The 26,741-nt window shown below is 42.7% G+C and overlaps 1 protein-coding gene across 1 annotated transcript in view; it reads right to left on the bottom strand.

The window, feature by feature from the left end:
• Positions 1 to 26,378, bottom strand: part of ches1 (checkpoint suppressor 1) — a 60,661-nt gene extending 34,283 nt beyond the window's left edge. The window contains exon 1 of the mRNA XM_038726682.1: positions 25,970 to 26,378. The gene's annotated coding sequence lies outside the window, so the exon portion shown is untranslated. The remainder of the gene's footprint in view (positions 1 to 25,969) is intronic.
• Between the last annotated feature and the right edge of the window lie 363 nt (positions 26,379 to 26,741).

Below are 26,741 nucleotides of genomic sequence, written 5' to 3'. Positions count from 1 at the left end.
GACTGTAAGTACACTCTCCATCCAAGTGTCTGTGCATACCAAAGCGATTTAAAGCAGCTGTAATCTGTACGGTGTCTCTCTCTCTCTCCACGCTGTGACCCTGGCACCACACCGGTTCTGTTTGCACTGTGCACCCTGATAACACTGACTTTAAAAGACGCCATTCAATTAGAGTAAATGGCTTTCTCCATTTGAAACCCCATTCATGAACGCTTAGAGTCAGATTGTTCCTATTATTATGCTGCAATGAATATAGGTTCCATAAGAAGTAACAAAGGCTGAAAATTACAGTGCGAACTGTGTTGAACATTCACTCTACTCCACAAGTGAAACAGCACTCTATTCAGTAACATTATTATAAATGATAGCAGATCTAGCAGATTAGAGGATAAATTTATAACAAAAATCGATCAGCAGAAATATTTTATCTGCAACAATTTCGAAAATCAGTTAATTGTTAAGGTGATTTATTGAGGAAAAACATCCCACATTTTCTGGCAACTTTGGTCTCTTTTACTATTTATTTAACTTTCACAAAACAATTCTGACTGAGTCCACTTACTACCCTTTTTTGCAGATCTTTAAATGCTATCAAATGGTCTTCGTCAGCAGATAGAGCTTACTCAGCTGTTATGGAGATGGATTGTATCCAAGACACATTGTGTTTACTTAAGATTTAAAAGAGTATTTTAACTTTTTGGGAAATACCCTTTGTTTCTTTAGTTAGATGAAAGGATCAATACCACTCTCGTGTGTGCTGTGTCAAGCTACCACCAGTCGCCAGTTAGCTTAGCAGAGTCTCCACTCACAGTGAGGATAAGAGAGGGAGTGACAAGGAACAGTCTGGTACCTGACCCCCTATCCTATACAACCAGTACTTTTCATATTTACACATCAGCTTTTGGACAAATTTAAAAAATGATACATGTTAATAAATGAGCTTTAGAGCTGCTGATAGGGGGATGCAGGCAGCCTAGCTGTTTCCCCCTGTTTCAAGTCATTATGCTAAGGGAAGATAGCCGTCTCCTGGCTCTAGCTTAAATTTTCATCTACAGACGTGAGAGTGGTATCGATCTACTCATCTAACTATCAGCAAGAACGCAAATAAGTGTACTTCCTAAAATGTTGGACTATATATTTAAACCCTAGTGATAAAGTTGAAGGCTCTAAAAAAAAGCTAGTAAGGGATCTGATGTTTGGAATGTTTTGTGAAACTTTCCAAGGCCAAGGTCAAGTTTTCCTCCCAATATTTAACAGAACTCATTTAACAGAAAAACAAATCGCAAAATGAATCAATAATGAACCCAGAAGTATCCCTTCTAGCTCCTCAGAATCACTAAGGGACACATTGTCGTTACACAACAATCAAACAAAAAGTCCCAATTTTGAGATAATACACCTAACTTACATTTGCAAACCAGTTTCCCCCATAATCTAAATCTGATTTCTGAATTTGTTTTTGGAGCAATTATGTTTTTGCCAGGACTTGTTTAGTCACTGCATGTCTATTGACAAGCCTAAAGGTCTAATCCTAAGTGTGCTTCTTGGTTCCAGCCCTATCGAGCCTCAGCTAACAATGGTGCACCATTAAAAGCAAAACATTTTTAAAATCAATATGTCAATCCACTTTGTTGTCGTCTGCAAAAAAAGAATGGAGGGGTTAAGAAAGTGCTATTTCAAATTCAAAAGCTAATAGTGCTCCAATTAACATGGTTAATAGTTGTCAAAGACACTCCTTTGGCAATCAACTATCAAATTTCAGTGAATTTGAGTGTTTTTGTTTTTAAAGATGAGACTAAACGCAAACCCAGAAGTGTTCATTTTCAAAAATATCACTGACCTCGATGTAACCCTGCTGACCGCTGGCCAGCTCAGAACTCTCTGAAGCCTTTGTAACTGGAGGCAGAGGCCACCAGTGTTTACATGGAGGGGAGAAGGTTAACAAACTCCTCTGAGAGTGGAGAGGGTGTAGGCTAATGCATGTGCCCTAATTGACAGCGTAATCATCTAACACGGCATTCATGCTCTCGCAGATACTTGTCTAAATCACATGCCACATTTACGTAATCCTCAGAAGATCTTCATTCCCCGTTGGCAGCCTTTTCTGTCCGACTTGCAAGCGTTTTCAACATTTCAATAATGTACTTCATTTCACTGTCGTGCACTGGGGTCTGTTGCAATATTAGCCAAACTGACTTTTAGAAATCCCCAAGTCATCAAATTACAGAACCCCCAAAACCACATCAATGCAAAAATATTAAAATAAAACCAAGATAGGCTTATGACATGCTGTCAGCAGCACATTTATGCTCTGCTCTGGGCTTCAGCGGACTGAAGCGACTATAACAACTTTGTCAGTTTGATCGCAGCTTGTGACATATGTTGCATGTCACATCCTCCTGCTCCTCACTTTGCTGTCACTCTTCACTATACAGCCCAATAAAGCCAGTGCCGTGAAAATAATCCCGCCACCCCCGAATGGAGTAGTAATAGTAGTGTAGGAGATAGTGGCGAAGAATGGAATGGTAGCTGGTAGGAGTTATTACTTTGCAGAGGGGTGAGCTGAACCTTGTGGCTCCTCTGGCCACAGTGATAAAGCAGAGAGTCAGATGCACCGAGGCAAAACTAATCTGGAGTTTTGATGACAAAAGGACGACCTTTATCCCTCCTACACATACGCTGGATTGATGGAATGGGAGAGGAAGAGCAACAGAGAGAAGGAGAAAATGAGAACTCTCTCAGCGACTGGGATATAATAACTTCTGCTACATATATGTCAACACCGGTTGTAGGAAGCCTTGTGATATTCTCCATTTTTAGCCCATGAAATCGCTTCCCCCCCTTTCTGTATTTCCTGCTTTTCCCCAACGACAAATATGGGGAATATCAGGGTTCCAGAGGGCTTTAAGGAAGCAGAGCAGGACCAATCACATACTATGAGGTCTGAATGTGTCTTCCTTTAATGTCATCTATAGCAGCAAAGACTTATGGAATAGAGGTCAGGGGTCAGGGCGTCCCAGAGGACTGCTCATGACCCCTCGGCTCTGGCTGCTGCTCTCTGCTGCCTGGCGACCCACACAGTCCCACATGCATGAACACACATGCGGCTAAACATGCACGAATTCAGACATACACAAAGCACCCAGGCTTTCTTTGCCTTTCCATCCGAGGACTGATTTGTTCTGTGTGCAGAGGATGGCAATTCACCAGAACAAACCTGGAGTGGTTTGTTCTTGAAAAGCAGACATTCTAAGTAAACTAAATAAAGTATTGTTCAAGTGAAATAGTCACCAATGCCTGTGGACGCCGGTATAATATAATGCTGAAACGATTAATTAATAATTAGATTTACAAATCATTTTCTTTTATTTTTCATCAAAAAATTGCTGTTGACATTTTTGTTTTAGTTTAACTTTCTCAGAGTTGAGTGCTACATCAGAGACACGAACTTCTGTCACTATAGGAACTGTTATACTTTCTGGAAAACTTCGCCATTTCCCATTTGTTGGCCATTTGACAGCTGAGTGTGTTAAAACAAGCTTAAAGTGCACTTATTTCTGTTCTGTAAAAGTGATTTTCACACTGATAGATAATGTAACTGACTGTTTCCTGCTTTTGAAAAATGACATTGTCTTTTTAGGGGCACCTTTTCTTCTTCAATTACAGGTACTGTGATACAGTATATTATAGAGGACTTGCTTGCTACTATATCGTATATGACAGATTCACCTGTGTTATCATGGGCAAAATATAGTGACAGCATTGATCATAAATTAACCTGTGATTCTCGATCTATGTTAACTTTTAAGGACACCGAGACCATTTTACACGCCTTCATCTCATCAAGTCTGGACTACTGCAACAGCCTTCTTACTTGTTTAACCCAAAAATCTATTGATCGACTCCAGACTGTCCAGAACTCAGCTGCCAGGCTTTTAACCAGAACAAAGAAATATGACCACATCACCCCTTTTTTAGCTTCATTACACTGGCGCTCAGTATGTTTTAGAATTGACTTTAAAATTCTATTGATCACTTTTAAAGCTCTTCATGGCCTCTCGCCTTGTTATATTTCTGAACTTTCAGTCCGATACGCACCAGCACGTACCTTGAGATCCTCGGGCAGAGGTCTGTTGTCTGTTCCAGAGACTGAAAACTAAAGGGGACAGAGCGTTTGCTGTCAGGGCCCCGAGGCTCTGGAACAGCCTGCCCGAGGAAATCAGGTCGGCTGAGTCAGTGAACTCTTTTAAGTCCCTTCTTAAAACATACTTTTATAGAAGAGCCTTTCCCGATCTTATTTTATTTTATTCTATTTTATATATAATTTATATTTACTTCAAACGTGTATTTTAGTCCCTTTTTAGTCCGTTTTTTTGCTTTTATCATGTATTTGTTTTTATGTGTTTTATTGTCTTAAACTTGTTAAAGCACTTTGTAACTTGTTTTTGAAAAGTGCTCGACAAATAAAGATTATTATTATTATTATTATTATTACTACCTGTCAACCCTGCTGTTTTTCCTGGGATTCTCCTGTATTTTAACATTCCCTCTGTCTCTGTCCTCTGTTTAAATATTTTCCCATATATCTAATATATTTCTAACCTGTCTAGGAAAAATGTAAAAAAAATGTTAAAAAACCTCTCGGGAGTATTTGATATGTTTGCTACATTCCCCTCCAGTATAGCAGGTGGCAGTATGTGGAACATTAGCTGTTACATCTAGTGACGGTGCGTTGTTACGTGCGATCGAGATGACTGCGGCTGACTTTAGCAGACTTGATAGTCTAACATGAGCTGCAGGCGACTGCAGAGGCGGGGTATAAAAACAGCGCCATCAAGTCGGACACATTCACCTTACTGAGTCTGAGAGCTGAGATCAATGACTGATCTTGCGGCATTTGCAAAGAAAAATGCGACGAAATCAGGCAAAAGGTGGTCGGACTCTGTGCCTGCAGCCACCTTGCTCCTGCCAGGTTTTAAGGTCATGTGACATGGTGACGTTTTGCGTCGTTTAAAAGAAGAAGAAGAAGAAGAACTGTTGAAGAATAAAAACAGAAGTGTGAGGATTCAAGGATGAATGAACGTGAGGGGGATTGAGTACCTGCCAAAAAGGCTAAAAGTTTGTGCAAGAATCTCACCAAATGGAGGAGGCTTACCCGTGCCTGAAGCAGCTCTGGATTTAGGAGCAGCAGTGCTTTGAGGTAAATACTAATACAAATTTAATTTTGACAAATTAAGTTTGGCGTGCCAATAGCACTAGATGAAAAATGAAGGGATCACCAACGTTATTACAATTTATACTGAGGGGGTCCATGAATGTATGTAATGTATGTGTGCCAATCCATTGTATAGATGTTGAGAATCACAAACTTTAGTGGGTTACATCCTCTGGGGATGGCATGACTTTCAACTAAATTTAATGGCAATCCATCTAATAGTTGAAAGGGTTCTGGACCAAAGCGGTCGACCGACAGACCGACATTGTCATCCTGAGAGCCACGTCTTGGTTCCAGCCTCTTAAATGTGAGGATTGGCAGTTCTCCTCTGTTTTATGTCATTGTAAATTCAAAATCTTTACTGAGACATTAAGTTATCATGAAAATTGTCTTTCATCTATATTAGAACTTATATTGTACAAAGTACAAAATCAGGCATAGACCTAGCTGTTATGAAAATGGTATAAGAAACTTAATTAATGGGCTCTTTGTTAAAATAGGTCAAGGCCCTTGATTTGCACCCTAAACATTATACGTTTGAGTTGAGAGCCTGTCCTGCTAGAGGATTAAACATTACCTCCTCTGTCTATTGGCAAACCAACTATGCAGATAATAAGCACATAATACACAGTATATTTAGGGGAACCGAGCCCCAGAACTTTCAAATTGAAAAATGATGATGCAGAAAACACATCAATGAGGCCACTGCTTTTGCTGTAGGAACGGCACTATACTGTTTTACAAAGAAATAAGTGGATATACATGCAGTGACTTAGAGACAAAAGCTCAGAAAGGACAGATGTAATGTATGGTGCAAGGAAATCAAATATTGCCAGTGAATAATTCAAGACGACACACACAAAGACACGCTCAGCCTCCGTCCTCAAAAGTAGGCTAACCACCAAAGCAAACAGACATTTGCATCAGGCAAACACAAAGTAACTTTGGTATGATTCATCAGCAGCCAGCGATCATGAAGTCACGCTCACCCTCGCTCTCTGAGGATGGCGAACAATCAGCCTCAGACATACACACACGCAAGCAAACTGAGGTTGCGAATGTGGACGCTTGAAGGTGACTTGTGTGTGTTTGTCTGTGTGTGTGTGTGTGTGTGTGTGTGCAGCCTAGAGGTCCCTTGGTGGAGTGCAGGGATAGTGTGTGAGTGTGTGTGTGGTGGACTGACTGCAATGATCAGGTCAACCTTAAAAAAAGCCCAGGCCCAGGGCTCTGGACTTTCATGGTAATGGCCATGACACACCACAGGCCCACATGCAATCACACATTCGTGCACGCTCACTCAGTTATTCGCCCGCTCGGTTGCTCATTCGATCGGTCCAATCTTTTCTCGGTCACTCTGTTCAGGTCAAGCCAGTGTGCTCTCCTGGTGTGGCATTCAACATGTGTTGTATGTGACAAAAAAGAACATCATCACGTCTACCACTAGATGCCAATATGGACAGTTTGTTTTGGATCCAGTTCTAAAATACCCAGATTTGATAAGCTAAGAGGCAAACTAATCTCTTATTGTATCGTTAGTCTTAACTTGCTCTATTTATATTAGCAAAGAGCAATTACTGTAAAAAAAACATGCAAGTTGCAGGCTTCTCATATTTACCCGGCACTGATCATTGTTTTTGCCAGTTAAAATGACAAATGTAGCCAAAAGGCCCTAATGAAACGTTAATGTGCTCTTGCAAGACAGAGGGTGTGCTGCTCTAAAGATCATCTGATTCAAAGAAACAGAACTCTCTACAACCACTTTGCTATTGTGAATGGACTGTGTTTTTGCACTTTAACAAGACCGACAGAGTTGTTGATCTCCCCTCGGGAAACGATCAGCTGATTTCAGAGGTCTACTATATTGCATATCGTAAAAATACTTTAAAATTATGACTTTAAACGAACAGTTCAACATTTTGGGAAATAATGCTTATTCATTTCCTTTCAGTGCACAGCTGGGGGTTGGAGGCAATCAGCATAATCTTAGCATAGCTTAGCATTATCATGTTGTATCAATTTGTGTGTTTTTTTGCACATTACTCCCATTTCAAACTTTTTAAATTTTTACTTGCAGAGCCAAGCTAGCTGTTTCCCACTTCCTTCAGTCTTAATGCTAAGCTAAGCTAATCACCTCCCAGCTTAACTGTTAGAAACAAGGCGAATAAGCACATTTTCCCAAAATATAAAACTATTCCTTTAATGTGCTCTTTCAACAGAGTGGTGAGCCCTATCTTGTAAAATGATCATCTAATTGCATCGTGTACATTAATCACACAAATTGTTAAACTTAAATTAGCTTATCAACTTATTAGTTCTGAATTGGGACCACCAGTACTTCAAACAACTGTAGGACAAGGTGTGAAAAAGTAACAAGACTGCACCTGTTATTTGTTATTTTCTAACTTTAATTACCTACAAATGTTGAAAGTGGAGCCCAAAAAAATTCAAAAAGGGTTTTGAAAGAATTCTGATACAATAAGCAGATTGATCAATTGCTACTAAACCCCAGATGCCAAAAAGAAGGGTAATAACGATAAAAAGATAAGACCCACTCTCTGACTGTTGCCACCTTTTCCTCCTCTCCTACCTCTACCAGTCCCTCCCTCGCTCCCTCTAAGGCCTCCCTGTCTTTTCTCTTTGACAGTGAGCGGGTCCCTGCTGGCGCTCTGTGCTCTTTTACAATATTGTGGGAAAGGAGAGAGAGAGAGAGAGAGAGATATCAAAGCGACCAGTGCACAGCCAACAGAGCTTTGATAGCAGGCAGGGAGGGGTGCGGGTCAGAAAAACACAAGGAGAAAGGCTCGGTGAACTGTTTAAAGAGGGGAGCGTGATCTATCGGGATCCCCACATTGACGGGAGAGCAGGGTGGATGAAGCTTTGAGGTAGTGGTAGTGTTTTTCAGCTGGGTGTCCTGCAGTCAAGAAAAAAAAAAAAAAGTTAAGCAGGGCTCCCTCTCTGTGTCTGTCTGTCTCCCTCTTTCTCTTTCCCCTCTGGCTTTTCCACTTATCTTTAACAAACAGCAGCACAGGCTCTCAGCCACTGGCCGACAGTTTGTCCCGACAACAAAAAACCATGGCAACAACCACTGGAAGACCCTGTCCGGTTCCAAAGGTCCGCCCTCTCTGGCTTCTGCAACCCTCTCGTTGAGCCTTTTGCAAATTTGGCTGAAATTGGAATCAATAAGTGAATGAGCTCAAACTTGGCGATAGAGGTTTGTGATCGAGGAGCTGCACGGCCTCATGTTTGCTAGAGAAAGCATATCAAGATGATTGAAGTTTATTAGGTCACCTTTGGCAGAGAAAAGAGATTGGAGAACACAAAAGTGTTCTGGTTGAGAAGAGAAAGCGGGATTAAAAAAAAAGCGAAAATAGAAGGACAAGGGAGTGAGGCAGCAGTTTGTCAGAAGCCTATACAGTCCTCTCCGGCCTGCCTTTGCTGACAATACTTAGACCGCTTCTGCTGATGATACAACTCTGCTTACATCCTTCACTCCTCCCTCCCACTCCTACAAGCTGTTTTTAACACTGCACAAGATACCTTATGTCAACTGAAACGTGTTCTGAATGCTGACAAAACAAAATTCAGGCTGTTTACAAACTCACAAACAGACCACTAAAAGGAAAAGTCACACTAGCATGTAAGTTTCAAATGTTTTTCTCTTCATATGGCATCTTTCAGAAGTTACTATGCATGTTTTATCCAATTAAATAATACATTAAATCAGGAATTTATGTACTACTGACCATTTTGAAAGGATAGCAGTCTGAATATTTGCACATTCATGTCAGATCAACTGTGCATCAACTCTATGTGTAAGCAAACGTTGGGTATACTAAATAGCTTCTCTTTAAAAAAAAAAAAAGATTCAAGGAGCCGTAGTTTGTGTATATCAAATGCTAAATGTTAGCGTTGTCACTGTGAGCATGACTCTTTTGCTGTGTCTCAATTCGCCTTCTTCTGTACTTACACTATTTTGAGTGCATGCTGACAATTGATGGCAAATTGCAAATTATGGCAAAACGCAGTGCACTATGGGTACCCGGTTGGTGCACTCATTACAATAAAAAACTCAATGGTCATCTTTGCTACATAGCTAAAGGGGAAGGAAGCTGCAGCAGTTGTGGTTGCTCTGGTGAATTTTGACAGTTAAAGACTAAACTACTGTAACGTTAAGTAACTCACACTGTCAATAACCACATGTAGACCACCTGTAGTGTACCCCTTATCCAGTTGGTAGCGAGTGTGCATATTAAGTGTTGTCTAGTAGTTTTTACTGTGATCGCCCTCAATGACCTCGTTGTCTAGCTGGCGTTCCCCTTCGCATTTGTAAGCTATAGCGCTACATAGCCTAGCTATCGCAACACGTCACGGCAGCTGAGGGTCTGAGGTTCTTCTTAGAAAGCCCAATAATTGAATTGTGGTTGATAAACGAGGTGAAAAAAGATGGATTGATGCAGTGGAGGGTGAAGGACATCAAGTTATTTTGATAACGTTTATCAGCCAGCGGCAGCTAATGTTGCGGGGGGAAGCAAGTGGCAGCAAGGAGGTGAAGATCATTCATCTGCTTCATGTGGTGACATGAAAAGTGTCTCATCTTTGCTCTCCATGTCCTTATAAATGCATAATCTGTAAGTTCTGTATATTAAATGTTATTGTGATCGAGTTGTTTTTCAAAATGAAATGCTATTAAAATCCAATGACGGGTAATAATAGATTATGACGGATGTTTTACGACCCTGTCTGTCAAAATGAAGAACAACGAGAAAGTCTAACACAACCTCTGAGTTATACATGTGTTTTTCTCCCAATAAGTGCCACAATACTGTTGTTGGATAGAAGCCATCGTATGTTTATTGGGTTAATTTGGCAGTAATGCTGTCTGGTTGCTGATCACCAATAAAAATAATAATAAGAAACGGTGATTGTCTGTCATCAGTGTCGCAATCTACGCTTGAGCTGACAGCCACCCTCTTCCACTGCTCGGCTTATTCTCTGCTGAAGTTTTATATATAAATATATAAGGCCACTCTGGGTCTACTAATTCTGTTTTCTTACATCTCTAAAAATGTTGGTGGGAAATTACTGTTTGCAGTCACAGAATTTGCTTTAGTTATCTGTCCCAGAGGTCAGGGCTGAATTAGCCAGAAGTGCCTTCATGTACTCTGCTCCCTCTTCATGGAACTGGCTGCAAACTTATTTAAAGCTGAACACTCTCTCTGTGAGTTTACACGGTTAATGAAGGTTCTTGTGGCAGACTCAATAAGGACCTGTCTTTGCTTTGTTTAGTCAAGATTTAAATAGGTTTGGCAACGAGCCTGCTGGTTTGACGCTGAGGTGATGCCTATTGGAGCGCTTATAAAGTACTCTCAAAGCTACGTTGCTGTGTTTGTATTTTACTTTTGTGTGTTTTTCTGTCTGAGTCTTTTAAGTTTGCCTGTATGCTGCGCCTTGGCAGACCTTCCTTGATGGAGGAGATTTTTTATCTGTGGGGCTGACCAGTTTAGATAAAGGTTAAATAACATTTAGACAGAAGCTCGTTTCCACATCAGCCCTTAACAACTTTGCCTCACAGCCTATTCACATCCAGTTTGATTCATCTTACAGAATAAAAAAAAAATATGATTCCTTGTTTCCTCTCACACCCTCTCCCTTGCATTTTCAAAACAGCAGATCCAGAGAGTAGCAGGGAATAAGAAAGGAGATGACCGCGAGTGCAATTGACAGGAGTGGACAAGAACGAAAGACTGAGTGGGAGTAAAAGACAGAGGGTAGTTTTATCCTAGGGTCATTAGCAGCATTTCAAAGTCACCCCGTCTTTCAGCGTATGCTGTTTGACAGGACCTGCCAACAGAATTAGGGATGAGGGATGATGGTGCCGTGATTAGATGTGTAACTCGGGGGAAAGACAGGGCCTGATCCATGGTTACAGTACACGCACACTCACATACATGCACGCCGTAGAAAGAAATGGATTGTGAACAAAAGGGAGGAGGATAAGAGATATGATAACCCCAGGGTTAAGATGTGGTCAGTCATTGATTAGATAGCCCGGTTCTCTCCATTTCAATGCACAGACCTGATGCTAGTCAGCCTCATAAACACCACAGCCCCCCACCCCGGCTCCCCCTATGAGTGAATTGAATTCCCAAATTACCAGGCTTAAGATAACATACCTGGCTAAATTGCCGCTCTTTATAAGTCTCAAATCTCTTTGTAGATACTCATCAAAGGCTGTTTCACTCCTGATGCGGAGAACACAGGAGATGGGAAACAGGAGAACAACGCACAATGTGGTTCATATTAAGGCCTCTGATCTTCTATCTTGAGTCCCTCGTTTTCCGCTACATTCCTCTAGCCAGGGGTGATGTGTGGGAGAAGTGGGGGGGGGGCATCCTCTCTGCCAGCGTAAAATATGTGGCGAGGCTTCCTCGTTAGCTGGAGACCTCTAAAGGAAAGTGGAGAATAACTGATACTTTATCTGTCTCTACTTCTTCAGCCTTTTATGACAGCATAAACATGATCTAGATTAGCTTGAGCTCCAATGCAACAACTGTATATCCTTTCTCTGCATTACTTTAGGAGGTCACTTCCAACCTCCTGTTGTATAACCTAACAGCTTCTTCTCTCATTCCTCCCTGACATCAACTCTGGAGCAAAGTCTGAGGTTTCCATCTGCCAGGTGTCAACTGAATGCCAGAGATAGTAGTGTTTGTTGGAAAAACTGAGAATTGTCCATCTGTTGGCTGCAGACTAACTCAAAGACACACCCACTCTAACATTAACCCTAAACACAAGCAACATGCCAACATGCCCACGCTTAAGCAGGCCTCTAAAAAAAACTTCAAGGATCTGCGCGGTTGTGCGTATGCTTCCACAGGTACAGCTGAGACGAGGAAATGTGATCCATGAGTAGTAGATCCATGAATTGGAAGGCTCATCAGATGCCAAAACTTCACAGTGGTACCTCAATACTACGAGGCAGGATTAACAGGATTGTATCCTTCGGCGCGACAATCATTGAGTAAAGTAGTAGAACTAGGCTGCTCACGTTGCAAATGAATCTATTGGGAATGTGCGCTTGCATGCATTTTATTGGCCAATGCAGTGTGCTGCCAGATGCCATCGTATCGCATTGTGGGAAAGCTCTCTTTTTGTTGCCATCCCCCACTGCATCAAAGCAATCATACAGTGTTGGTCTAGACATACCTTCTACGCATTGGATATTACACAGAGAATTTCAACCCTGGTCGTTGCTGACCTGTCAAATTATGTACAATCTGATTACAGCTGACTGACAGAAGCTTGAGCATAAAGATGCACCTTTGTACCAAAACAGGGCTTAAGTGGGCGTTACAGCAGTAAGAGGCTGAGTAGGTGGGGGACATGTTGCTTCAAGTTGAGTTGGAGTGATAAATCCATAGCTGAAAAGTAATTTTAAGTAAAAGTTAGTGCGTTTTTTTCTTGAGCATATATTTGACAGGACTTGTATACATAGAATTTATGATGAATCACCTTTGAACTTCTTTCAGTACCGAGTGTAGCTCAGGCCACTGGTTGTGTGTACAGCCTCAAAGGATAACGACACTTTCAAAAATTGTTGGAACAATCACATGTGTTGTGGTCATATGCCAATAAGAATCTGCGATTATATATACAGCGCAAAAAAATAATAATTTGAGTGTGGTTCCCCTTTAATTTAACCCTATCCATAACTCTCACTTAAGGGTTGTGTCTCTAAACCAGTGTTTCTCAAACTTTTTCTGTCACGCCCCGCTTATAGAAGCTGAAAAAAGTTAAAGCTTTTGTATTGAAAAAAGTGGATTTCATTTTTATCAGTCATTAACAACACTACTGTCATGTTCTAACAGTCATGTTCTGAAGCATACACACCTACTCACTGTGCTTATAACATTGACATGCCTCCAACAGTATTTCTGTTTCTGCCTCATCAGAAACTTCAAACCTGTCTGCTCACTTGATCCACGGTCTGTGTGAGCAAGTTTTAAAGGAATACACACTTCATTCCATACACAAAACGGCTCAAAAAAAAAAAAAGTACAGAAGAACACATGAACACGTGACATGAAAATGTTACTTGTGTACCAGTAGCAGACATAGCTGTAGCGAGGTTGTTAAAAATGATTACTGGCAGGTTAAATTTTTTGTTTAAGTGAGCCGAAAAGTTAATTTCAGTCACTGCTCCTGAGAAAAACTGAACCACAGAATGCAGACAAACCTTCAACCAGACAGCATATAAAACAAAGTTCTCCAGTGTTTCCTCCATAATCGTGTTCGTGTAAGGGTGCAAAAGCCTGTGAAACAGAATCAGACACTGAAGATCTCCAGTGGAAATAATCTTTTTAGGTGTGCTAGAAGCTACTCAAATGACAAATCCACCATAAAACATATAAACCTGAAGGAAGTCTGGTCCCTTTATGCTGTTTAGTGATGGATTTTAGACAGGTTGCACAACACAACATGACTTCTCATCAGCAGCTACAAATGAACAGCTATGAGATTTTGGACTCTGCTTTTCAAGATTTAAGAGCAACAGCTTTTTTTCTAGAGCCTTGCATCCATGCACTGGGAGCAGTCCATCATAGAGGAGGGATTCGCCAGTGACAGCATTCATGCATACCGTAATGCAATGAGACATGATGTGTTTAAAGAGTTGGAACTCACTTTTTCTAGACCGGAAATAAAAATCCTGCTCTAGGTCTTCTCTACAGGCATCTTACACCAGTAGCTAAAAAGCAACAAGTTGAGCCACATTCTCAGATGAGGGAAAGAGTGGGGAGAGGGGCTGTCAAGAGGCATTCTGGGAAATGTAGTAAACCACTAACTGAAGATGACTTAGAGAGGCTGAGGGAAAGCCACAAAATGGCAAGCGACAACCCGTTTATTCACAAAACAACACAATGCGTTGGCCATCCCAGCCCGATGATTTACAACAGCGTAGGAGCAGCTGAGGATGGAATTTTCCTCTGAGGCAGGGCGTTTCATTATTTTACCAAACAGCAAGGGAAACTCCAGTGTTCACTCTTGCACAAACACACCAACGCTCGCACGCTTGCGTTCCTGCACAGATACATGCATAAAAACAGAGTATGAGCTGACAAAACCATGCACATTTGTATGCATTTTTTCCGCATACATGCACTTGTTCTCTCCTTCTCGCCTTCTTCTCCTTTTGCTGCTTTACAGCTGTTTCCTGTGCACGTTGTCTACCTCTCATGGTACATTCAGAGCATGAACGCCCAGAGTCAGCAAGTCTGGACACAGCTGCTGAATATTCAGCCCTGCGCTCCCTCTTGCTCTTTCTCTCACCAGCTCCGTCTTCTCCCACCTTAAACTCCTCATTCTCCCCCTCTATCGCTCCAATCCCAACTCCGCTTCTGGCTCAATTTCTCCCTGCCTCCCTCTGTAGCTCTCACCAGCTCTGCCACCGCTGCCTCTGCTCTCTGTGCTCCACTTTCATTAAGGGGCTCTCCTCTGATAGCCCTTCATATAACACTTAATCATCATAACAATAAGAGCACTCTCTCTCTCAGGCGAATCACCTCGAGGGGTCGGTCCTAAAGATCCTCCGCTAACTGATGTCATTAACTGCCAGGGCTCCTGATTGGCCGGAGCAGCACGGGTGAGCCCGCCCCAGGTGTTTGACGGAGGGCTCAGTGGGAGCACACAGGTCGGACAGGCCAAGGACATTCCTCTTATGGAGAAGAGCGGAGAAAATGCACACATACACTCAAGCGCTGGTGTGTACGCAGGCACAAAGACTCTTACCGGGAAGCAGAAGACAAGGCGTGTTTGGTTTTGCAGTCAGGAGAGAGATGAATAAGATTATTGAATAAGGGGGAGGGAGGTTTGAATAACAGTATTTTGCATGAATGGATCTTCAGGGAAATGACTGCTCCGTCGCTCCCTCTGCTCTCTATTTTCGGCTGTGATTTTACAACAGGGTAGAGTGTGTGTGTGTGTGTGTGTGTGTGTGTGTGTGTGAAGGGGTTGCATTTTGGCTGGTTGAGTCTATGCCGCTTTCATGCTGTGGAAGTGACAGTGTGCCATATTACGCTGTTGTGGGTGTGTGCATAGATGAACAGTGATGGCGGCTTCACGCGGACATAAACGCACACAAACAAGACTGCACACACACACACACACAAACCCTCCCTTTCTCTCTCTCACACACACACACACACACACACACACACACACACACACACACACACACACACACACCCTCCCTTTCTCTCTCACACACACACACACACACACACACACACACACACACACACACACACACACACACACACACACTCATCCAGACCACAGTGAAATCACAGCTGTTCTCAGTTGCTATGCGGCAGTCGCACCATGGTCTCTGATAACACACACATACGCACCGATACGCACACACAAATACGGGTGTGAGACGGGGACAGTAACACCAGACTTGGCAGGGTCGGAAGGTCACAGGGGTATTGTGACAAAGTTGCCTAGCAACAAACACAGCGCACATATAATTTCCAGTGTGACCTCCTGTGTGCCCTCTGACCAGACCTGAATGTGGTTATGATGAATATGTTCGCCTGGATGACTGTTTTGCACCTGGCTCTCAATGTTTGAGGAGAAATGTGTTGAATGTGCTGGTGCTTCATTATAGAACAAATCTTGCACCTTTGTTAGCACTCCACAGTGAAACCAAAGGGTACAGTTAGCAGTGTACTAGCTTGTTAATTTGTTGCTCCTGCTGCTCACAGGTGTAAGAAGATAACACATAGGAATGTTTTATTATGTTCTGTTTTCCTGTTTTACAGTCCACACGTTAGGTGGACTATTGCAGATTGTGGCTTTAAGTCCCCTTTAAGCTTGAAACCAGCAGAAGAAACATGTTTAACAGCAAACATGTTACATTCTCATTTTTAAGCAAACTTTACTAAACTGAATCTAATGTTGTTTTGTTTTATTGTTATTTATTATTCTGTTTTCCAATATTGTCCCTTGAGGCTTCCCATACCCCTGTAGTCCTGTGAGTCTGTACAAAAAGCCCCTGCGGACAATGTTACCAAACAAACAATACAGTAACAGGAAAAAGACACTGAATACAACTCAGAAAAGTGTGTTTCATCAGGACTGCAGGTAGCTCAGCCCATCTGTGTACTGAATTCTTTATAGGTTATCGCAGGAACACAGCTCCTGTCCTCTCTACCCCTATCCCTTTGTGCACAGTGGTGTTTCAAAACATAAACAGTGAGCTGGGGAGGAAATTTGGGGTTCTGTAGAAGCTGAATTATGTACCGTTTTTAGGAAGAAATGCACCTGTCCAACTAGCCTAAGGCCTCGTTCAAACTGACTAGAGCCCTGCCTGAAAGAAACACAGCCCTTATAGTCATTTCAATAGAGCCAGTGGTTTGGCGCAGAGAGGGTGCCAAAACAGAGGACTCCAGCCAGACAATGCTGGGACGTCAAGCAAAAACGTTGTGCTAGCCTCAACTTTTGCTGCAACGCAATGTCATCCGGCAAGGCGCTGCGTTGGCCAATCAAGTGCATGCAAGCACAAATTCCTGGTGGATTACTTTGTAACGTCAGTAGAGTATTTCTACTGCTTGATCTTTGCAACAAAAGATAAAATAGTTGCCGCTGTGATAACTTTCCAGTGTTATAAAATCATGTCTGCAGTTGTTACATACTGTTTTGATGTCCGCTAAAGCTTTAAATTCATGAATCTGAATCACATTTTAAAGCTCGCCGTTAACTTAAACAACACGTCCCCACCGACACAGCCCCATTTCACTGTTTTAATGCAGGGCTGTTTTTTGGTCTGAATCCCAGCTAAATGGTAAATGTAGCCTGTAACTGATTTCTTCCTTGACACTGATACTGCAGATTTGTATCAGCTGCCAAAATGCGCTGGGTCTGGATACAGGATGTGATAAATGAAAAATTTAAACAGAAATGCAAAACTTGCAGCAGCTAGCGGCCGTGATGTCTACTTAAAAGGGACACTTTTGCTAATCAACATCACTTTACTCACCACTACTCAAAATCTGATCTTGACTTGATCTACTGAACTTGATTGTGTTTTGTCACCTCAGCCTGGTAGTGCTGCTCTCCTAAATGCCAGCCTGCTAGCATTTCATCAGTGTGTTAATGTAAAAAAAATGATAAGTTTATTCCAGTGATTGACTCTGTTCTGACACCAAACTGTGTTAAGCTCCCATGGAAACAAATCTGTTATCTCTCCTCTCTCTTTATCTTATTAGCAAAGAGCAGTTTACAAAACATTCAGCTAGCTTCACATTTTCAGCTGGTGCTGACCGTTGTTTTTGCCAGTAAAATTACAAATGACGCTGGAGGCAGATCACATCAGCTGTCGCTAATTAAAGTTCATTCCGGGAGTTACTTGGCAGGCCAAAATAAAACTTGTCTGGTTAAAGTGCTCTCTGCAAGTCGGTGTCTGTACTCTGCCAAATATTGTTTATGGAGTAGAAGAAGCATCGCTCTTCTATGTAACATGTAACACCGGTGCACAGTGTTTTTGTAGTCCTAACAACTCCACCACAGCGAGACGTCTAGCATATCAACAATTTAAGCCGATAAAATGTAGTTTTAAACCAAGACCTCCAGGACTTGGATAAAGTATCCAAGTACAATAAAAAGAGACGGATTTAAAAGGCCTCAACACTAAATTTTAAGGTGTCAGATACATGTTTAATCAACATTTAGGTAAATATAAGTGTCAGATTGGACTCTGTGTCCGAATATTTAAGGACCAAGACAACTTAATCAGGACCCCCTAATGAAGACAGTGTAATGTCTTCTGTGGCTCTGGAAGGCACTTTGACAACCCTTACGATGTGAGGCAGGGTGGGTCAAAGGAAGAGATGCTGTTGAGTTTCATTATGGAAAGTGAAGGAGGTTTTTTTACACTAGAGACTGAAACTTTGAACATGGCTGCAGCTCGTAAAACTGTAGAATAAGTAGTGTAGTACTAAGTCGCTGAAGTACCCCTTTAAGTTACTGCCATCAATATGCTAAAATCATCTAGTGCAGATGTAAAAACCTAACCCTGAAGACTCAATAATAATATTTTCTATGAAGCTGTACAAATAATGAAGTTCACTTGTTCAGCACAACTCAAAACAAAGCGGTACATGCTCTAAAACCATCATAAAATCGATAAAACTGAGTTAAAAGCAGTGGCTTTAGTTAGTGATGTCACATGTCAGCACCTCTGCCTCCTCCGTCTCTGCCGTCTCTTTCCACTGTGTGCAGTGGAACAAAGCAGAGATGGCAGAGAAACTTATCTTTAAAAAGAAACTGCACAGTGTTGTGGAATAATTTGGAAAACTGTCACAGAGAGCGAATCCTATCTCGGAGAATGCCAGTCACACACACACGAGCTTACAAGCATGCACGCACACACGCTCCACACACTCATGCATACACACACACGGGGACTTTGGTGTTTACATCATATGGGAAGGTATTTTTTCCCCTCACACTGCCAGGGATCAGGCCCACGCACAGACGCTGACTAAGGCCCTAAGACTCCTGGGGGGGGGGGGGCAATGTGTGTGTATGTGTATTTGCATATGTATGTAATTACTGTAGATGTGTATCGGTGTCGGACACAGTTCAGACAGCATTTGGACTGCATCTATTTGTACTACTGCACAAGTTTACACACACATGCTTAAATATACACAAAGTCAAAACCCACAAATACACTGGAGTAGTGGAATGTACAGTAGATTGTTTCTGGTTTGGTATTAGCAGGGCAGAGCTAAAGCTAATCAGTTTATTAGGAAAATCTCCATATTTTGTGTGTGCTTGTGGAAGTGTGTTTAAACCACTTCTATGTGTGCTGTTACTCAGTTCATAAACTGTTTAGTCACTGTGTGGTGTGATTTCCCTTCGGTTTGGGGGTTGGAGCGAGAAACGTGGGAGCGACAACGGACTAAAAGACTAAGTGTTTGTATGTGGGTCTTTGTGTGTTTATTCAGGTCTGTTAAAAGCTCCCAGTTTGCCCATCCAACGCTGGCTGATGGCTGATGTTCAGAGCCTAAACCACAACACTTGGAGAACACAACAGGCAGCCTATTCAACCCAAGACACAAATAGAGCACTCTTCCTCTATGCTTAAAACCCTGTAGCTCAAACAGCAAGCTAAAAACAGATATTTTTGTCGAGAGCTGAAGAAGGCCAACCACCAAATCACTCCGCTTTCTCCATGACGCTGTGTTTTCTTTTGCTAAAATAAGAACTGGCACATACAGTATCTGTGGAGACGACCCAGCATCATCTTTTTATCCTTTCATTCTCTGCCTGCCTGTGATTGTTGGCGAGTCTCTGGATGAGAATCAACAAAAGGTCAGATAGTCGCAGACGGAGGGCAACAAGGCGATGGAGTTACCAGTTGCGAGACACTGGGATACTCATTTCAAATAGACGCCTCTCTCCAGGGAGGCGCAACAGGCTGCAAGACTGTGTGTGTGTGTTGCAGGAGCATCATTAAACGCCTCATGTTGCTAAGACCAACACATACAGTACATAACAATAAAGTATCTGTTAGCTGCAAAGTCTTTCCACTTCAAGGGAAAGGAAGAGGGGAAAAGAGGGGGAGGAGTAAACACATTATATAAATCAGACGGTTCCTCAGGTCATTTTTGTCTTCACACATGATTATGCATGCCAGAACACACACACACATACGGTGTATGGCTGCATCCACTTATGACATCACTGTAGCTACCCAGAAAGACAGGAGAGTCAGAGAGAGTCAAGCTGACGTCATCCCATTCACTCAATGTCAATTACGTAATCACGGGGTCCAACGCCTGCAGGACAGACATGCTGTGTGTGGGTATTTTTTTTGTGATCGCATGCAGGGCAAGAACACATAATTGCAATCTCATGTGTGAGAGGAGACATAAAAATGATGACATCATTAGCGGGAGGCGGCCTGGCGCGAGCGTGGCGGCTGTGACATGATGAGAGTGTTTGGGTAGAAGAGGAGGAGACAGAGCGCTGCAAACAGACCTGGCAAGAGGAGTTATGCAACACAAATCCAACTCAACAGACTAGAAAGGGCCTTTCTTGCCTTTTCTCTGTGTGTACAGTGTATACACAATGTGTGGATGTGTGTGTGTCTTAAGTGACTTTTCTGTAGCACTTTTACTTGAGGCAAAGGGTGCATTAAAAACACAAGCACTCAAGCATACTGCTGAAATGCACACTGAAATGCACACTGAAATCACACACACACACACACACACACATGCATATACATACACACGCTATCTCTCTCTCCCCCCACTTATAAACAAAGCTTCCTAAGGACAGGAAATCCTTCCACCCACGTTCCGGTGTTGCTTGGCAACCAGAGCAGCGTCACCGCGTGCATGCCCCTGAAAACAACACACACGCACAAAAACGAAGACAGAGACACACACACACACACACACTGCAACTCCTTGAACTCTGCTCCTTTAAAGCGCCCAAAAAAACAGCAGATAGCTGAGCCAAAGCTCAGCAGGCTGATACTCACCACAGCTGCCCTCCAGTTCGTCAGCTATGGATCTAAACCAAACATGACATCATCCCTTGTAAACATAAAACACTTTTTCCCTCATTTATAAGTTCTATTTTTACACCCGCTGACGTCTGTCTTTGCGTGATAGATCGCGTGTGTGTGTGACTGCGCTCGCCACTCGGTGTGTCAGCGTGTATTGATGTGCATGCGCTTGTGTGCCACCGTGTGAGGACGCGACCAGCAGTAGCTCAGCACGACTAAGAAGAGAGGCTAATTGATCAGAGGTGCCCATCATAGTGGACAATGAGTCCATTTCAAATCAGCAGGAGGCCTATTGGAGACAATTATAACCTGAGGGATACAGCGGAGCATTATTCTTCCAAGTCATCTTGGCCGCTTAGCCTGGCTGTGTTTCCACTGAGATTTAAAACCGTGCTTTTAACTTTCCACTTGTTCTGACACATGAACAAGTACATGAAAGGCACAGGTCACCTACCAAAAAATGAACGACAAACTCATTAGCTAATCATTCATATATCTTTTTAAAAAACTGTATGGAAACCAAACAAATACATTTTGAAATAAAGTCTCATAAAGTTTCTCCTGTGCAGTTAACTAGTGAACCAATTACAGTGTGGATCCAAAAGTCATATATTTACTTTATTGTCATGTACATTTGCCTCAGTGATGATGCTTTATTTTGGAGTGAATCAAATGACACTTTCCATCAGAGCTGGTGTAAGTAACTAGGAACTGTTGACTTTCAAAATGTAGATAGTGAGCTGGGGAACAATGAGGGGATTTTACAGGGCGTTGTTGGTTCCTCAAATGAGGGGTTAAATATTGGACATTTTGGGCCCATAATGCAACTGTATTGCTACAAAACACATGGGTTAAGATGCATTAGCTGTTTAGAGAAATTTCATAGATGATTAAAAACATTTTAGGGGGGCGTACTGAACGCCTAGTGAGTAATAACATAAAACATTAATGTCCTTCGTTCATTTCTAACTAATTACCTACACCTCTTGCTCAGGGGAGAGACTATTACCAGGTGAGGGTCAAATGGGGTGGCCAAGCAAGTACTACTGTTTACCATAGACAGTATATTACTCCATTCAAACCAGCGGGGCAGAGCAGTGAAGCCAGTTTTGGACCAAAAAAATACTTCTACAGGGCCACTTCCTGTTGGCACCAGTGCCAACTGTGCATGATCGCGCAGCATAACTGTGGTTTAATGACATAGAGCAACGGCAGAAACACCATAATTCTGGTAGCGGCATAGATGCACAAACAAAAAGTTTCTTGTCTCAGTGTGTTTGTCTGACTCGGATTGTCACTGTTCTATCAGCCCACCTATGAGGCTCACCTGTCAAACACCAATGCAGCGTCACTGATGGCCGAATAGTTTTTTTACTTTATTCACTGAGAGTTTATAATCCAAGCAATATGATTACATCTTCTTTGATGTCATTTTTGGGCCTACATGGAACCATCCACGCAGGCTTTGGTCGGCTTCACTGTTTCAACTGTGGCTTACCCCCTTGCTGTTTACAAGCTAATCTGCTAGCATGTTTTCTGCTGAATGACCACTATGTAGCATGGTTCCAGACCACTGAATCACATCTCTGATTTGTTCAGCCATTCCCTAGGTCTGGTGTTGTGCAGTCAACCAGTCGTCAGGATTAAGAATGCGGACGTACTTTTCCTACATGGCTAGCCAGCTACGTTGCTACATCCATGAAAAAAAGCGATGGCAAATGGCTGCAAGCGTAGATGCCATGGCGCAGCTGGACAGGTTGTTGTTAATCAACTTAACGAAATAACAGCTCTTAAACCGGCTTATCAGATAGTCTTCAAAAACACTAAGTTAACTACTAGCAACCACAACTGTAACATTCTGTGTCAACACTCACAACTTATTGGTTGGCTAACATGAACGAAGTGAAACAAAACAAGAATTCAGTCTAACAGACTACGCTATTGATTATTAAAAACTAAATTTGCTGTCTTTTCACAAAATGGCATTAAGCTGTGCCGTCTTGATTATCTTCTATTTCCCCAGCCAACAGAGTTGGTGGACGACATTTTGGTGGGCGAAAGACGAGACAAACAAAACATTCTGTTACAATTCAACTGAAACTGGATAGTATTTAATATTGAAGGGATAAATAATGTGGTTTTCAAAATCTGATTAATTATTAGTTATGTTTGCATGAATATCCATGAAGGGTATAATGTCATATTTTGGAGGGAGTTCGGGTTGCTACATGTCTTTATTTAGTTTGTTTCTCTCATCATCATGAGGGTTTTAACATTTGAATCAGAGTGATAATTTACAGCTATGTCAAAACTAGATAGAGTTGAAAGAGCAAAGAAACACTGAAGGATGATTACTAAGTTTTACTACATTTTATGAATTTGTCAGGGAAAGTTACAAAGTCTAACAATGGGCAAGGCTAATGAACACAATTCTTTTGGAGGATGTGAGCCAAGGTTGGACGAGTAGGCTATTCAGTTGAAACAAGTCTCCGGTACTTTTAACAAGAGTTCTCATCAGAGGAAAATGTGTCAATATCTGTTTTCTCAAAAAACTATAAATATAGGAACCTTTAAAAAAAAAATCTTACTATTGTAATCATACATATTGAGGCTGTTCTGTTTAGTAAAAGTTTTCTGATAAATACAGCAACTTTTGATCAACCGATACCAATTTCAGGCTTAAACAACTAACTTCTGGCTAGTACCGCCGTTGTCCAGATTAAGCCTGCCCACTCCGAGTATACGGATATACAGTACACACAGATCATTTCATTTGTTGAACAGATACAGATATTGGTGTACTCGCTCATCCCTAGTTTGAACGATACCATGATGTACTGTACTGAGACAGAAGTGCCTCACTCTTGCTATGGATCACAGGGGCTGCATCTTTACATTACTGCAGCTTCGGGAAAACTCACTGTACTATATGACTGCACAACAAAAGTGCACCTTTCAGCAGTGACACGCCAAGACACAATGTCAACACTGTACCCTCGCTGTCTTCTTTTTCCCTGAGTAAACACGATCCAAGTCCATCATACCTACAGAACTGAAGAAGTCAGGATATTTTTATCACTTTTGCTGATAAGGTACACTTCTGTAGTGTTCACCTTTAAGAAATAAATGTACCTCCGCAGTACACTTTTTTTTTCTGACTGTGCATTTTAGACACTCTGCCATATGGCTCATGGGCCACAGTTGACCAGAGCGCAGCGGTGGGTTGTAGTGTAGCTCCAGGCACGGCTAATGCAATCAGAAATATTAAAACAGCCATTTTTGAGTATTTATGCTGAATAAATCATGCGCTGGCATCCAAGAAAACTGTCTGATGCTTTTATTCAAAACACAGGCTATTCAATTCATTCACACATGCATTATAGATCCATTATGGACTGTTTTAGCTGTGCTAAGGGAATCAGACCAACAACAGTTGTACTGAGAGCACTAACCCACTGATCCATCCATACCAATTATCTGTGTCTAGGTTGGAGTGTGAATTCAATATTCAATTTACACAACTCAATTTGACATCAGAGCTTCCAACTGAAAAAGTAATGGCGTCAAAAGAGGCATAACGGACGAACAAACGGTGCTTCCTTTTTCTCCGAGAATCTCGACTGTCTCCAAAGTGAAAAAGAAGCGGGCTAACTGAACGTCGCGCCACAGGGGTGTCCATTGAGAGACAGCGAGAGGCGGAGGGTCGAGAACTCCACTGAGCACAGCCATGGGGGGTCAATATGTGAATGAACGTTTGCCATGGAGGTGAATTATGAATGAGCAGCACTCTGAGCACTCCTGGAGAGAGCGTGTCAGCCCCCGTCCCCTTCACTCCATCTCCTCCACGCTTTCTTTCCATTTGTCCTCCTCCTCCTGTCCTAAAATCATCCCTTCCTTCCTCTCTGTCTCTGTTTTCATCTCTCGCTACTGGATTAATCTTCTCATCTGCCCTACTCCCGGTCATCTGATCACTTTTCCTCCCTCCAGCCCCCCCACCCCGGTCAACCCTCCTCTGCACCTCCTGCCTCCATGAGCTGGGGGGGGTAGACACACACGCCGTCTGTCTGAAGAGATGACAGAATATTCTTTCCCAGCACATACATATTTACACAGCCTCTGATGGGTACACACACACCATCACGCAGAAACACACACACAGAAGCAAAGGATAATACAAACGCAAACAGTCCTGCACGTGCAAAGGCAGACGCACGCATTAAGTGAAATGCTCTCAGGCACTGACACACACACACACACACACATAGTTCTCCCAGCTGTTCTGCTGGCCACAGAGCTTGTGTGTGTGTGTGTGCGTGCGCATGTGTGTATTCATCTGTGTGTAATCCAATGTGCTGCTGCTCAGCCTGTGCCACGCTCTCTCCTCTGTTGCTGTGCGTCTGATCAGATCTGCCTCCCTCAACCTGTTTGCCATCTATAGCACACAGACACACACACACACACACATATATCCACACACATATATCCACACACGCAAGAAGCTGGTACTCCTTAAGAAGCCTCAGTCAGTGTCAACCAAGCTTTCAGGAAAACAGGAGATTCGTTCTGTGGCTGTGCTGCTTTTGAAAAACCTCCAACCCAAGACTGCCCGTGTTACCTGCTGCACTGAAAACTCTGCTCACACACGCACACACACACACACACACACACACACACACACACACACACAGAGTAAGGGGAGGTAAGAATTTCCTCTTAAAAGACAGTGTTATCCTCTCCTTTTCTCTGGCTCAACTTAAAGTAGCCTACCTGAGAAGTGTGTGTGTGTGTGTGTGTGTTGGAATGGGATCACGTTGTTCCCTAAAAAGTATCCACTCCTTTTGATCCCTTCACTCCAGTTTATAGCGGTCAGCTCAGCTCGCTTACACACTTTGCCCCCCTTTTTAGCTTGTGGAAAAACAACCCTAAAAAACTCTCAGACACACACACACACACACACACACACACACACACACACACACACACACACAAATGACACACAAATGTAAATATAGGCTACACACACACATACACGCACAAACGTCGTGCCCCCACCCCCCCACCACACACACCTCCACTCTTCCCTTTAAGTGCAGACCCATGCAGCACATGTCAACACACATACACACACACCTCTGCCAGACCTGCATACAGCCATGAAAGCCCCATAAAGTCACCTTAGGATCCTTCTGTGTTCCAGACGAGCCCCTTCTTCACAGTCTTCCTCTCCTCTGTCAGACTTCTCTCTCTCTCCTCCTTTCCTTCCTTCCTTCCTTCCTTCCGTGCTGTCCGTCCGTCCTTCCCCTCTCTCTCTCTCTCTCTCTCTCTTCGTCTCGGTGTTCGGTCAGTTCCCAGCGTTTTTCCTGAGCCCCTCCATATCCGCCCCGCCAGTCGTTTCTACCACCGAGCGAGCGTACCTACACACACACACACGCACACACACACAAGCCACTGCGTTCCTATAGTCTCTCTCTCTCCCTTTGCGTATCCCTCTCTGCGCTCGCTCTCTCTCCTCTGTCGGAGAAGAGCTCGGTGAGTGTGCGTACGCGTGTGTTTGTGTATGCGTGTGTGCGTGGACGTGTGCGTTTCTGCGCTCTGCCTTGCCCCGCCAGCGGCAGAGGACTTCCCCCGGCGCCCGCCCTGGGTCCTAACGCTAGTAAGGTTCACTGAAAGAATGCTATTGTGTACGGATGGCATAGCCAAAGATCGTCTATGATTTCGAAAAGGCGATTCACCCATTTTTTATAGGGCATCACTGCGCCTTTGCGAACGCCCGCAAGCCATGTCTGTAATAAATTGGGGAAAAATACGAAGCTGTAAGAAGCTGTTTATATAAAAAAAAGATAAAACAATAATTAACAAAAACATGTTGTATTAAGCCACAGCTCAAATACACATACTTGTCTTCAACAAAGTCTATTTTGAATATGCCATGTATGCACAAACACA

This window comes from Micropterus salmoides, unplaced genomic scaffold (assembly GCF_014851395.1).
Source record: "Micropterus salmoides isolate LMB-PRFRI ecotype aquatic unplaced genomic scaffold, ASM1485139v1 Ms_hic_scaffold_18, whole genome shotgun sequence".
Classification (NCBI taxonomy): Eukaryota; Metazoa; Chordata; class Actinopteri; order Centrarchiformes; family Centrarchidae; genus Micropterus; species Micropterus salmoides.
The sequence above is the reverse complement of the archived record's forward strand: the minus strand, read 5'-3'. Positions and strand labels throughout refer to the sequence as shown.